Here is a 12,500-nt window from a genome sequence, read left to right as displayed (position 1 = left end):
CGCGGGAAAGTCTGTGGAGAGCCGCTGTTGCCCTGGATGAAATGAGAAAAAAGGTGAAAAAATGGCAAAGTGTCAACGGAGCGAGGCGGGATCTAAGGCCGAGCTGCCTGGAGCCCAGGGGCGGCTGCAAAGTCTGTGGAGAGCCGCTGTGTCCCTGGATGAAATGAGAAAAAGGGTGAAAAAATGGCAAAGTGTCAAGGGAGCTAGGCAGAAACCCATGCCTAGGGTCCTGGAGCCCAGGGGCCGCGGGAAAGTCTGTGGAGAGCCGCTGTGTCCCTGGATGAAATGAGAAAAAGGGTGAAAAAATGGCAAAGTGTCAAGGGAGAAATTCAGAAACTCAGGCCGAGCTGGCTGGAGCCCAGGGGCGGCTGCAAAGTCTGTGGAGAGCCGCTGTGTCCCTGGATGAAATGAGAAAAAAGGTGAAAAAATGGCAAAGTGTCAAGGGAGAAATTCAGAAACCCAGGCCGAGCTGCCTGGAGCCCGGGGGCGGCTGCAAAGTCTGTGGAGAGCCGCTGTGTCCCTGGATGAAATGAGAAAAAAGGTGAAAAAATGGCAAAGTGTCAAGGGAGCTAGGCAGAAACCCATGCCTAGGGTCCTGGAGCCCAGGGGCGGTTCTAAAGTCTGTGAGAGCCGCTGTGTCCCTGGATGAAATGAGAAAAAGGGTGAAAAAATGGCAAAGTGTCAAGGGAGAAATTCAGAAACCCAGGCCGAGCTGCCTGGAGCCCGGGGGCGGCTGCAAAGTCTGTGGAGAGCCGCTGTGTCCCTGGATGAAATGAGAAAAAAGGTGAAAAAATGGCAAAGTGTCAAGGGAGCTAGGCAGAAACCCATGCCTAGGGTCCTGGAGCCCAGGGGCGGCTGCAAAGTCTGTGGAGTGCCGCTTTTGCCCTGGATGAAATGAGAAAAAGGGTGAAAAAATGGCAAAGTGTCAAGGGAGAAATTCAGAAACTCAGGCCGAGCTGCCTGGAGCCCAGGGGCGGCTGCAAAGTCTGTGGAGAGCCGCTGTGTCCCTGGATGAAATGAGAAAAAGGGTGGAAAAATGGCAAAGTGTCAAGGGAGAAATTCAGAAACCCATGCCTAGGGTCCTGGAGCCCAGGGGCGGCTGTAAAGTCTGTGGAGAGCCGCTGTGTCCCTGGATGAAATGAGAAAAAGGGTGAAAAAATGGCAAAGTGTCAAGGGAGCTAGGCAGAAACCCATGCCTAGGGTCCTGGAGCCCAGGGGCGGCTGTAAAGTCTGTGGAGTGCCGCTGTGTCCCTGGATGAAATGAGAAAAAGGGTGAAAAAATGGCAAAGTGTCAAGGGAGAAATTCAGAAACCCATGCCTAGGGTCCTGGAGCCCAGGGGCGGTTCTAAAGTCTGTGAGAGCCGCTGTGTCCCTGGATGAAATGAGAAAAAAGGTGAAAAAATGGCAAAGTGTCAAGGGAGCTAGGCAGAAACCCATGCCTAGGGTCCTGGAGCCCAGGGGCCGCGGGAAAGTCTGTGGAGAGCCGCTGTGTCCCTGGATGAAATGAGAAAAAGGGTGAAAAAATGGCAAAGTGTCAAGGGAGAAATTCAGAAACCCATGCCTAGGGTCCTGGAGCCCAGGGGCGTTTCTAAAGCCTGTGAGAGCCGCTGTGTCCCTGGATGAAATGAGAAAAAAGGTGAAAAAATGGCAAAGTGTCAAGGGAGAAATTCAGAAACTCAGGCCGAGCTGGCTGGAGCCCAGGGGCGGCTGCAAAGTCTGTGGAGAGCCGCTGTGTCCCTGGATGAAATGAGAAAAAAGGTGAAAAAATGGCAAAGTGTCAAGGGAGAAATTCAGAAACCCATGCCTAGGGTCCTGGAGCCCAGGGGCCGCGGGAAAGTCTGTGGAGAGCCGCTGTGTCCCTGGATGAAATGAGAAAAAAGGTGAAAAAGTAACAAAGTGTCAAGGGAGAAATTCAGAAACCCAGGCCGAGCTGCCTGGAGCCCGGGGGCGGCTGCAAAGTCTGTGGAGAGCCGCTGTGTCCCTGGATGAAATGAGAAAAAAGGTGAAAAAATGGCAAAGTGTCAAGGGAGAAATTCAGAAACCCAGGCCGAGCTGCCTGGAGCCCAGGGGCGGCTGTAAAGTCTGTGGAGAGCCGCTGTGTCCCTGGATGAAATGAGAAAAAGGGTGGAAAAATGGCAAAGTGTCAAGGGAGCTAGGCAGAAACCCATGCCTAGGGTCCTGGAGCCCAGGGGCCGCGGGAAAGTCTGTGGAGAGCCGCTGTGCCCCTGGATGAAATGAGAAAAAGGGTGAAAAAATGGCAAAGTGTCAAGGGAGCTAGGCAGAAACCCATGCCTAGGGTCCTGGAGCCCAGGGGCCGCGGGAAAGTCTGTGGAGAGCCGCTGTGTCCCTGGATGAAATGAGAAAAAAGGTGAAAAAATGGCAAAGTGTCAAGGGAGCTAGGCAGAAACCCATGCCGAGCTGCCTGGAGCCCAGGGGCCGCGGGAAAGTCTGTGGAGAGCCGCTGTGTCCCTGGATGAAATGAGAAAAAAGGTGAAAAAGTAACAAAGTGTCAAGGGAGAAATTCAGAAACCCAGGCCGAGCTGCCTGGAGCCCGGGGGCGGCTGCAAAGTCTGTGGAGAGCCGCTGTGTCCCTGGATGAAATGAGAAAAAAGGTGAAAAAATGGCAAAGTGTCAAGGGAGAAATTCAGAAACCCAGGCCGAGCTGCCTGGAGCCCAGGGGCGGCTGCAAAGTCTGTGGAGAGCCGCTGTGTCCCTGGATGAAATGAGAAAAAAGGTGAAAAAATGGCAAAGTGTCAAGGGAGAAATTCAGAAACCCAGGCCGAGCTGCCTGGAGCCCAGGGGCGGCTGCAAAGTCTGTGGAGAGCCGCTGTGTCCCTGGATGAAATGAGAAAAAGGGTGGAAAAATGGCAAAGTGTCAAGGGAGAAATTCAGAAACTCAGGCCGAGCTGCCTGGAGCCCAGGGGCGGCTGCAAAGTCTGTGGAGAGCCGCTGTGTCCCTGGATGAAATGAGAAAAAAGGTGAAAAAATGGCAAAGTGTCAAGGGAGAAATTCAGAAACCCAGGCCGAGCTGCCTGGAGCCCAGGGGCGGCTGCAAAGTCTGTGGAGAGCCGCTGTGTCCCTGGATGAAATGAGAAAAAAGGTGAAAAAATGGCAAAGTGTCAAGGGAGAAATTCAGAAACTCAGGCCGAGCTGCCTGGAGCCTCAAAGCGGATAGAAATAGCGTGGAGAGCCGCTGTTAAGCCAGACGCCCTCTGGCGGACACAGGCAGGAGTTGCAGTAAATGCATTGAAGTCAATGGGCGAGAGTAAGCCATGCCTTGCGTCCTGGAGCCCAGGGGCGGTTCTAAAGTCTGTGAGAGCCGCTGTGTCCCTGGATGAAATGAGAAAAAGGGTGAAAAAATGGCAAAGTGTCAAGGGAGCTAGGCAGAAACCCATGCCTAGGGTCCTGGAGCCCAGGGGCCGCGGGAAAGTCTGTGGAGAGCCGCTGTTGCCCTGGATGAAATGAGAAAAAAGGTGAAAAAATGGCAAAGTGTCAAGGGAGCTAGGCAGAAACCCATGCCTAGGGTCCTGGAGCCCAGGGGCCGCGGGAAAGTCTGTGGAGAGCCGCTGTTGCCCTGGATGAAATGAGAAAAAAGGTGAAAAAATGGCAAAGTGTCAAGGGAGAAATTCAGAAACCCATGCCTAGGGTCCTGGAGCCAAGGGGCCGCGGGAAAGTCTGTGGAGAGCCGCTGTGTCCCTGGATGAAATGAGAAAAAAGGTGAAAAAATGGCAAAGTGTCAAGGGAGAAATTCAGAAACTCAGGCCGAGCTGCCTGGAGCCCAGGGGCGGTTCTAAAGTGTGTGGAGAGCCGCTGTGTCCCTGGATGAATTGAGAAAAAGGGTGAAAAAATGGCAAAGTGTCAAGGGAGAAATTCAGAAACTCAGGCCGAGCTGCCTGGAGCCCAGGGGCGGTTCTAAAGTGTGTGGAGAGCCGCTGTGTCCCTGGATGAATTGAGAAAAAGGGTGAAAAAATGGCAAAGTGTCAAGGGAGCTAGGCAGAAACCCATGCCTAGGGTCCTGGAGCCCAGGGGCGGCTGCAAAGTCTGTGGAAAGCCGCTGTTGCCCTGGATGAAATGAGAAAAAGGGTGAAAAAATGGCAAAGTGTCAAGGGAGCTAGGCAGAAACCCATGCCTAGGGTCCTGGAGCCCAGGGGCCGCGGGAAAGTCTGTGGAGAGCCGCTGTGTCCCTGGATGAAATGAGAAAAAAGGTGAAAAAATGGCAAAGTGTCAAGGGAGCTAGGCAGAAACCCATGCCTAGGGTCCTGGAGCCCAGGGGCCGCGGGAAAGTCTGTGGAGAGCCGCTGTGCCCCTGGATGAAATGAGAAAAAGGGTGAAAAAATGGCAAAGTGTCAAGGGAGCTAGGCAGAAACCCATGCCTAGGGTCCTGGAGCCCAGGGGCCGCGGGAAAGTCTGTGGAGAGCCGCTGTGTCCCTGGATGAAATGAGAAAAAAGGTGAAAAAATGGCAAAGTGTCAAGGGAGCTAGGCAGAAACCCATGCCTAGGGTCCTGGAGCCCAGGGGCCGCGGGAAAGTCTGTGGAGAGCCGCTGTGTCCCTGGATGAAATGAGAAAAAAGGTGAAAAAGTAACAAAGTGTCAAGGGAGAAATTCAGAAACCCAGGCCGAGCTGCCTGGAGCCCAGGGGCGGCTGCAAAGTCTGTGGAGAGCCGCTGTGTCCCTGGATGAAATGAGAAAAAGGGTGAAAAAATGGCAAAGTGTCAAGGGAGAAATTCAGAAACTCAGGCCGAGCTGCCTGGAGCCCAGGGGCGGTTCTAAAGTCTGTGAGAGCCGCTGTGTCCCTGGATGAAATGAGAAAAAGGGTGGAAAAATGGCAAAGTGTCAAGGGAGCTAGGCAGAAACCCATGCCTAGGGTCCTGGAGCCCAGGGGCCGCGGGAAAGTCTGTGGAGAGCCGCTGTGTCCCTGGATGAAATGAGAAAAAAGGTGAAAAAATGGCAAAGTGTCAAGGGAGCTAGGCAGAAACCCATGCCTAGGGTCCTGGAGCCCAGGGGCGGTTCTAAAGTCTGTGAGAGCCGCTGTGTCCCTGGATGAAATGAGAAAAAGGGTGAAAAAATGGCAAAGTGTCAAGGGAGAAATTCAGAAACTCAGGCCGAGCTGCCTGGAGCCCAGGGGCGGTTCTAAAGTCTGTGAGAGCCGCTGTTGCCCTGGATGAAATGAGAAAAAAGGTGAAAAAATGGCAAAGTGTCAAGGGAGCTAGGCAGAAACCCATGCCTAGGGTCCTGGAGCCCAGGGGCGGTTCTAAAGCCTGTGAGAGCCGCTGTTGCCCTGGATGAAATGAGAAAAAAGGTGAAAAAATGGCAAAGTGTCAAGGGAGCTAGGCAGAAACCCATGCCTAGGGTCCTGGAGCCCAGGGGCGGTTCTAAAGTCTGTGAGAGCCGCTGTTGCCCTGGATGAAATGAGAAAAAAGGTGAAAAAATGGCAAAGTGTCAAGGGAGAAATTCAGAAACCCAGGCCGAGCTGCCTGGAGCCCGGGGGCGGCTGCAAAGTCTGTGGAGAGCCGCTGTGTCCCTGGATGAAATGAGAAAAAAGGTGAAAAAATGGCAAAGTGTCAAGGGAGCTAGGCAGAAACCCATGCCTAGGGTCCTGGAGCCCAGGGGCCGCGGGAAAGTCTGTGGAGAGCCGCTGTGTCCCTGGATGAAATGAGAAAAAAGGTGAAAAAATGGCAAAGTGTCAAGGGAAAAATTCAGAAACCCATGCCTAGGGTCCTGGAGCCCAGGGGCGGCTGTAAAGTCTGTGGAGAGCCGCTGTGTCCCTGGATGAAATGAGAAAAAGGGTGGAAAAATGGCAAAGTGTCAAGGGAGCTAGGCAGAAACCCATGCCTAGGGTCCTGGAGCCCAGGGGCCGCGGGAAAGTCTGTGGAGAGCCGCTGTTGCCCTGGATGAAATGAGAAAAAAGGTGAAAAAATGGCAAAGTGTCAAGGGAGAAATTCAGAAACCCAGGCCGAGCTGCCTGGAGCCCAGGGGCGGCTGCAAAGTCTGTGGAGAGCCGCTGTGTCCCTGGATGAAATGAGAAAAAAGGTGAAAAAATGGCAAAGTGTCAAGGGAGCTAGGCAGAAACCCATGCCGAGCTGCCTGGAGCCCAGGGGCGGTTCTAAAGCCTGTGAGAGCCGCTGTGTCCCTGGATGAAATGAGAAAAAGGGTGGAAAAATGGCAAAGTGTCAAGGGAGAAATTCAGAAACCCAGGCCGAGCTGCCTGGAGCCCAGGGGCCGCGGGAAAGTCTGTGGAGAGCCGCTGTGTCCCTGGATGAAATGAGAAAAAAGGTGAAAAAGTAACAAAGTGTCAAGGGAGAAATTCAGAAACCCAGGCCGAGCTGCCTGGAGCCCGGGGGCGGCTGCAAAGTCTGTGGAGAGCCGCTGTGTCCCTGGATGAAATGAGAAAAAAGGTGAAAAAATGGCAAAGTGTCAAGGGAGAAATTCAGAAACCCAGGCCGAGCTGCCTGGAGCCCAGGGGCGGCTGCAAAGTCTGTGGAGAGCCGCTGTGTCCCTGGATGAAATGAGAAAAAAGGTGAAAAAATGGCAAAGTGTCAAGGGAGAAATTCAGAAACCCAGGCCGAGCTGCCTGGAGCCCAGGGGCGGCTGCAAAGTCTGTGGAGAGCCGCTGTGTCCCTGGATGAAATGAGGAAAAAGGTGAAAAAATGGCAAAGTGTCAAGGGAGAAATTCAGAAACCCATGCCTAGGGTCCTGGAGCCCAGGGGCGGCTGTAAAGTCTGTGGAGAGCCGCTGTGTCCCTGGATGAAATGAGAAAAAGGGTGGAAAAATGGCAAAGTGTCAAGGGAGAAATTCAGAAACCCAGGCCGAGCTGCCTGGAGCCCAGGGGCGGCTGCAAAGTCTGTGGAGAGCCGCTGTGTCCCTGGATGAAATGAGAAAAAAGGTGAAAAAATGGCAAAGTGTCAAGGGAGAAATTCAGAAACCCAGGCCGAGCTGCCTGGAGCCCAGGGGCGGTTCTAAAGTCTGTGAGAGCCGCTGTGTCCCTGGATGAAATGAGAAAAAAGGTGAAAAAATGGCAAAGTGTCAAGGGAGAAATTCAGAAACCCAGGCCGAGCTGCCTGGAGCCCAGGGGCGGCTGCAAAGTCTGTGGAGAGCCGCTGTGTCCCTGGATGAATTGAGAAAAAGGGTGAAAAAATGGCAAAGTGTCAAGGGAGCTAGGCAGAAACCCATGCCTAGGGTCCTGGAGCCCAGGGGCGGCTGCAAAGTCTGTGGAAAGCCGCTGTTGCCCTGGATGAAATGAGAAAAAGGGTGAAAAAATGGCAAAGTGTCAAGGGAGCTAGGCAGAAACCCATGCCTAGGGTCCTGGAGCCCAGGGGCCGCGGGAAAGTCTGTGGAGAGCCGCTGTGTCCCTGGATGAAATGAGAAAAAAGGTGAAAAAATGGCAAAGTGTCAAGGGAGCTAGGCAGAAACCCATGCCTAGGGTCCTGGAGCCCAGGGGCCGCGGGAAAGTCTGTGGAGAGCCGCTGTGCCCCTGGATGAAATGAGAAAAAGGGTGAAAAAATGGCAAAGTGTCAAGGGAGCTAGGCAGAAACCCATGCCTAGGGTCCTGGAGCCCAGGGGCCGCGGGAAAGTCTGTGGAGAGCCGCTGTGTCCCTGGATGAAATGAGAAAAAAGGTGAAAAAATGGCAAAGTGTCAAGGGAGCTAGGCAGAAACCCATGCCTAGGGTCCTGGAGCCCAGGGGCGGCTGCAAAGTCTGTGGAGAGCCGCTGTGTCCCTGGATGAAATGAGAAAAAAGGTGAAAAAATGGCAAAGTGTCAAGGGAGCTAGGCAGAAACCCATGCCTAGGGTCCTGGAGCCCAGGGGCGGTTCTAAAGTCTGTGAGAGCCGCTGTTGCCCTGGATGAAATGAGAAAAAAGGTGAAAAAATGGCAAAGTGTCAAGGGAGCTAGGCAGAAACCCATGCCTAGGGTCCTGGAGCCCAGGGGCCGCGGGAAAGTCTGTGGAGAGCCGCTGTGTCCCTGGATGAAATGAGGAAAAAGGTGAAAAAATGGCAAAGTGTCAAGGGAGAAATTCAGAAACCCATGCCTAGGGTCCTGGAGCCCAGGGGCGGCTGTAAAGTCTGTGGAGTGCCGCTGTGTCCCTGGATGAAATGAGAAAAAGGGTGGAAAAATGGCAAAGTGTCAAGGGAGAAATTCAGAAACCCAGGCCGAGCTGCCTGGAGCCCAGGGGCCGCGGGAAAGTCTGTGGAGAGCCGCTGTGTCCCTGGATGAAATGAGAAAAAAGGTGAAAAAGTAACAAAGTGTCAAGGGAGAAATTCAGAAACCCAGGCCGAGCTGCCTGGAGCCCAGGGGCGGTTCTAAAGTCTGTGAGAGCCGCTGTTGCCCTGGATGAAATGAGAAAAAGGGTGGAAAAATGGCAAAGTGTCAAGGGAGAAATTCAGAAACTCAGGCCGAGCTGCCTGGAGCCTCAAAGCGGATAGAAATAGCGTGGAGAGCCGCTGTTAAGCCAGACGCCCTCTGGCGGACACAGGCAGGAGTTGCAGTAAATGCATTGAAGTCAATGGGCGAGAGTAAGCCATGCCTTGCGTCCTGGAGCCCAGGGGCGGTTCTAAAGTCTGTGAGAGCCGCTGTGTCCCTGGATGAAATGAGAAAAAGGGTGAAAAAATGGCAAAGTGTCAAGGGAGCTAGGCAGAAACCCATGCCTAGGGTCCTGGAGCCCAGGGGCCGCGGGAAAGTCTGTGGAGAGCCGCTGTTGCCCTGGATGAAATGAGAAAAAAGGTGAAAAAATGGCAAAGTGTCAAGGGAGCTAGGCAGAAACCCATGCCTATGGTCCTGGAGCCCAGGGGCCGCGGGAAAGTCTGTGGAGAGCCGCTGTGTCCCTGGATGAAATGAGAAAAAGGGTGAAAAAATGGCAAAGTGTCAAGGGAAAAATTCAGAAACCCGTGCCTAGGGTCCTGGAGCCCAGGGGCGGCTGTAAAGTCTGTGGAGAGCCGCTGTGTCCCTGGATGAAATGAGAAAAAGGGTGAAAAAATGGCAAAGTGTCAAGGGAGCTAGGCAGAAACCCATGCCTAGGGTCCTGGAGCCCAGGGGCCGCGGGAAAGTCTGTGGAGAGCCGCTGTGTCCCTGGATGAAATGAGAAAAAGGGTGAAAAAATGGCAAAGTGTCAAGGGAAAAATTCAGAAACCCGTGCCTAGGGTCCTGGAGCCCAGGGGCGGCTGTAAAGTCTGTGGAGAGCCGCTGTGTCCCTGGATGAAATGAGAAAAAAGGTGAAAAAATGGCAAAGTGTCAAGGGAGCTAGGCAGAAACCCATGCCTAGGGTCCTGGAGCCCAGGGGCCGCGGGAAAGTCTGTGGAGAGCCGCTGTGTCCCTGGATGAAATGAGAAAAAGGGTGAAAAAATGGCAAAGTGTCAAGGGAAAAATTCAGAAACCCGTGCCTAGGGTCCTGGAGCCCAGGGGCGGCTGTAAAGTCTGTGGAGAGCCGCTGTGTCCCTGGATGAAATGAGAAAAAGGGTGGAAAAATGGCAAAGTGTCAAGGGAGCTAGGCAGAAACCCATGCCTAGGGTCCTGGAGCCCAGGGGCGGTTCTAAAGCCTGTGAGAGCCGCTGTTGCCCTGGATGAAATGAGAAAAAAGGTGAAAAAATGGCAAAGTGTCAAGGGAGCTAGGCAGAAACCCATGCCTAGGGTCCTGGAGCCCAGGGGCCGCGGGAAAGTCTGTGGAGAGCCGCTGTTGCCCTGGATGAAATGAGAAAAAAGGTGAAAAAATGGCAAAGTGTCAAGGGAGCTAGGCAGAAACCCATGCCTAGGGTCCTGGAGCCCAGGGGCGGTTCTAAAGTCTGTGAGAGCCGCTGTTGCCCTGGATGAAATGAGAAAAAAGGTGAAAAAATGGCAAAGTGTCAAGGGAGCTAGGCAGAAACCCATGCCTAGGGTCCTGGAGCCCAGGGGCCGCGGGAAAGTCTGTGGAGAGCCGCTGTGTCCCTGGATGAAATGAGGAAAAAGGTGAAAAAATGGCAAAGTGTCAAGGGAGAAATTCAGAAACCCATGCCTAGGGTCCTGGAGCCCAGGGGCGGCTGTAAAGTCTGTGGAGAGCCGCTGTGTCCCTGGATGAAATGAGAAAAAGGGTGAAAAAATGGCAAAGTGTCAAGGGAGAAATTCAGAAACTCAGGCCGAGCTGCCTGGAGCCCAGGGGCGGCTGCAAAGTCTGTGGAGAGCCGCTGTGTCCCTGGATGAAATGAGAAAAAAGGTGAAAAAATGGCAAAGTGTCAAGGGAGCTAGGCAGAAACCCATGCCTAGGGTCCTGGAGCCCAGGGGCCGCGGGAAAGTCTGTGGAGAGCCGCTGTGTCCCTGGATGAAATGAGAAAAAAGGTGAAAAAATGGCAAAGTGTCAAGGGAGCTAGGCAGAAACCCATGCCTAGGGTCCTGGAGCCCAGGGGCCGCGGGAAAGTCTGTGGAGAGCCGCTGTGTCCCTGGATGAAATGAGAAAAAAGGTGAAAAAGTAACAAAGTGTCAAGGGAGAAATTCAGAAACCCAGGCCGAGCTGCCTGGAGCCTCAAAGCGGATAGAAATAGCGTGGAGAGCCGCTGTTAAGCCAGACGCCCTCTGGCGGACACAGGCAGGAGTTGCAGTAAATGCATTGAAGTCAATGGGCGAGAGTACCCAATGCGCCAAAAAAGTGCTGAAAATATGACAAAGTGTCAAATGAATGGGAGTCAATGGGCGAGAGTACCCAATGCGCCAAAAAAGTGCTGAAAATATGACAAAGTGTCAAATGAATGGGAGTCAATGGGCGAGAGTACCCAATGCACAAAAAAAGTGCTGAAAAAGTCCACACGAGCCTAGTCAGAAATGCAGGCCGAGGCGGCTAAAGCCCCAAAGCGGCTATAAAAAGCGTGGAGAGCCGCTGTCGCCCCGGAGGAACGGAGAAAAAGTGCTGAAAAAAGGCCTAAATCCTAACGGACCTAGGCGGAAGTGCAGGCGAGGCGGCAGGAGTCTGAAAACCGCTATAAAAAGCGTGGAGAGCCGCTGTCGCCCCGGAGAAACGGAGAAAAAGTGCTGAAAAAAGGCCTAAATCCTAACGGACCTAGGCGGAAGTGCAGGCGAGGCGGCAGGAGTCTGAAAACGGCTATAAAATGCGTGGAGAGCCGCTGTCGCCCCGGAGAAACGGAGAAAAAGTGCTGAAAAAAGGCCTAAATCCTAACGGACCGAGGCGGAAGTGCAGGCGAGGCGGCAGGAGTCTGAAAACGGCTATAAAATGCGTGGAGAGCCGCTGTCGCCCCGGAGGAACGGAGAAAAAGTGCTGAAAAAAGGCCTAAATCCTAACGGACCGAGGCGGAAGTGCAGGCGAGGCGGCAGGAGTCTGAAAACGGCTATAAAATGCGTGGAGAGCCGCTGTCGCCCCGGAGGAACGGAGAAAAAGTGCTGAAAAAAGGCCTAAATCCTAACGGACCGAGGCGGAAGTGCAGGCGAGGCGGCAGGAGTCTGAAAACGGCTATAAAATGCGTGGAGAGCCGCTGTCGCCCCGGAGGAACGGAGAAAAAGTGCTGAAAAAAGGCCTAAATCCTAACGGACCGAGGCGGAAGTGCAGGCGAGGCGGCAGGAGTCTGAAAACGGCTATAAAATGCGTGGAGAGCCGCTGTCGCCCCGGAGGAACGGAGAAAAAGTGCTGAAAAAAGGCCTAAATCCTAACGGACCGAGGCGGAAGTGCAGGCGAGGCGGCAGGAGTCTGAAAGCGGCTATAAAACGCGTGGAGAGCCGCTCGGATGATTTTTCAAAGTGTCAAATGAATGGGAGTGAATGGGGCAGAGTACCCAATGTGTAAAAAAAGTGCTGAAAAAACGACAAAGTCCACACGAGCCTAGTCAGAAATGCAGTCCGAGGCGGCTGGAGCCCCAAAGCGGCTATAAAACGCGTGGAGAGCCGCTCGGATGATTTTTCAAAGTGTCAAATGAATGGGAGTGAATGGGGCAGAGTACCCAATGTGTAAAAAAAGTGCTGAAAAAACGACAAAGTCCACACGAGCCTAGTCAGAAATGCAGTCCGAGGCGGCTGGAGCCCCAAAGCGGCTATAAAACGCGTGGAGAGCCGCTCGGATGATTTTTCAAAGTGTGAAATGAATGGGAGTGAATGGGGCGGAGTACCCAATGCGCGAAAAAAGTGCTGAAAAAACGACAAAGTCCACACGAGCCTAGTCAGAAATGCAGTCCGAGGCGGCTGGAGCCCCAAAGCGGCTATAAAACGCGTGGAGAGCCGCTCGGATGATTTTTCTAAGTGTGAAATGAATGGGAGTGAATGGGGCGGAGTACCCAATGCGCGAAAAAAGTGCTGAAAAAACGACAAAGTCCACACGAGCCTAGTCAGAAATGAAGGCCGAGGCGGCTGGAGCCCCAAAGCGGCTATAAAATGCGTGGAGAGCCGCTCGGATGATTTTTCTAAGTGTGAAATGAATGGGAGTGAATGGGGCGGAGTACCCAATGCGCGAAAAAAGTGCTGAAAAAACGACAAAGTGTCAAATGAATGGGAGTGAATGGGCGGAGTACCCAATGCGTGAAAAAAGGTCTGGAAAAA

The sequence above is a fragment of the Dunckerocampus dactyliophorus genome, unplaced genomic scaffold (genome assembly GCF_027744805.1).
Source record: "Dunckerocampus dactyliophorus isolate RoL2022-P2 unplaced genomic scaffold, RoL_Ddac_1.1 HiC_scaffold_27, whole genome shotgun sequence".
Classification (NCBI taxonomy): Eukaryota; Metazoa; Chordata; class Actinopteri; order Syngnathiformes; family Syngnathidae; genus Dunckerocampus; species Dunckerocampus dactyliophorus.
The sequence above is the reverse complement of the archived record's forward strand: the minus strand, read 5'-3'. Positions refer to the sequence as shown.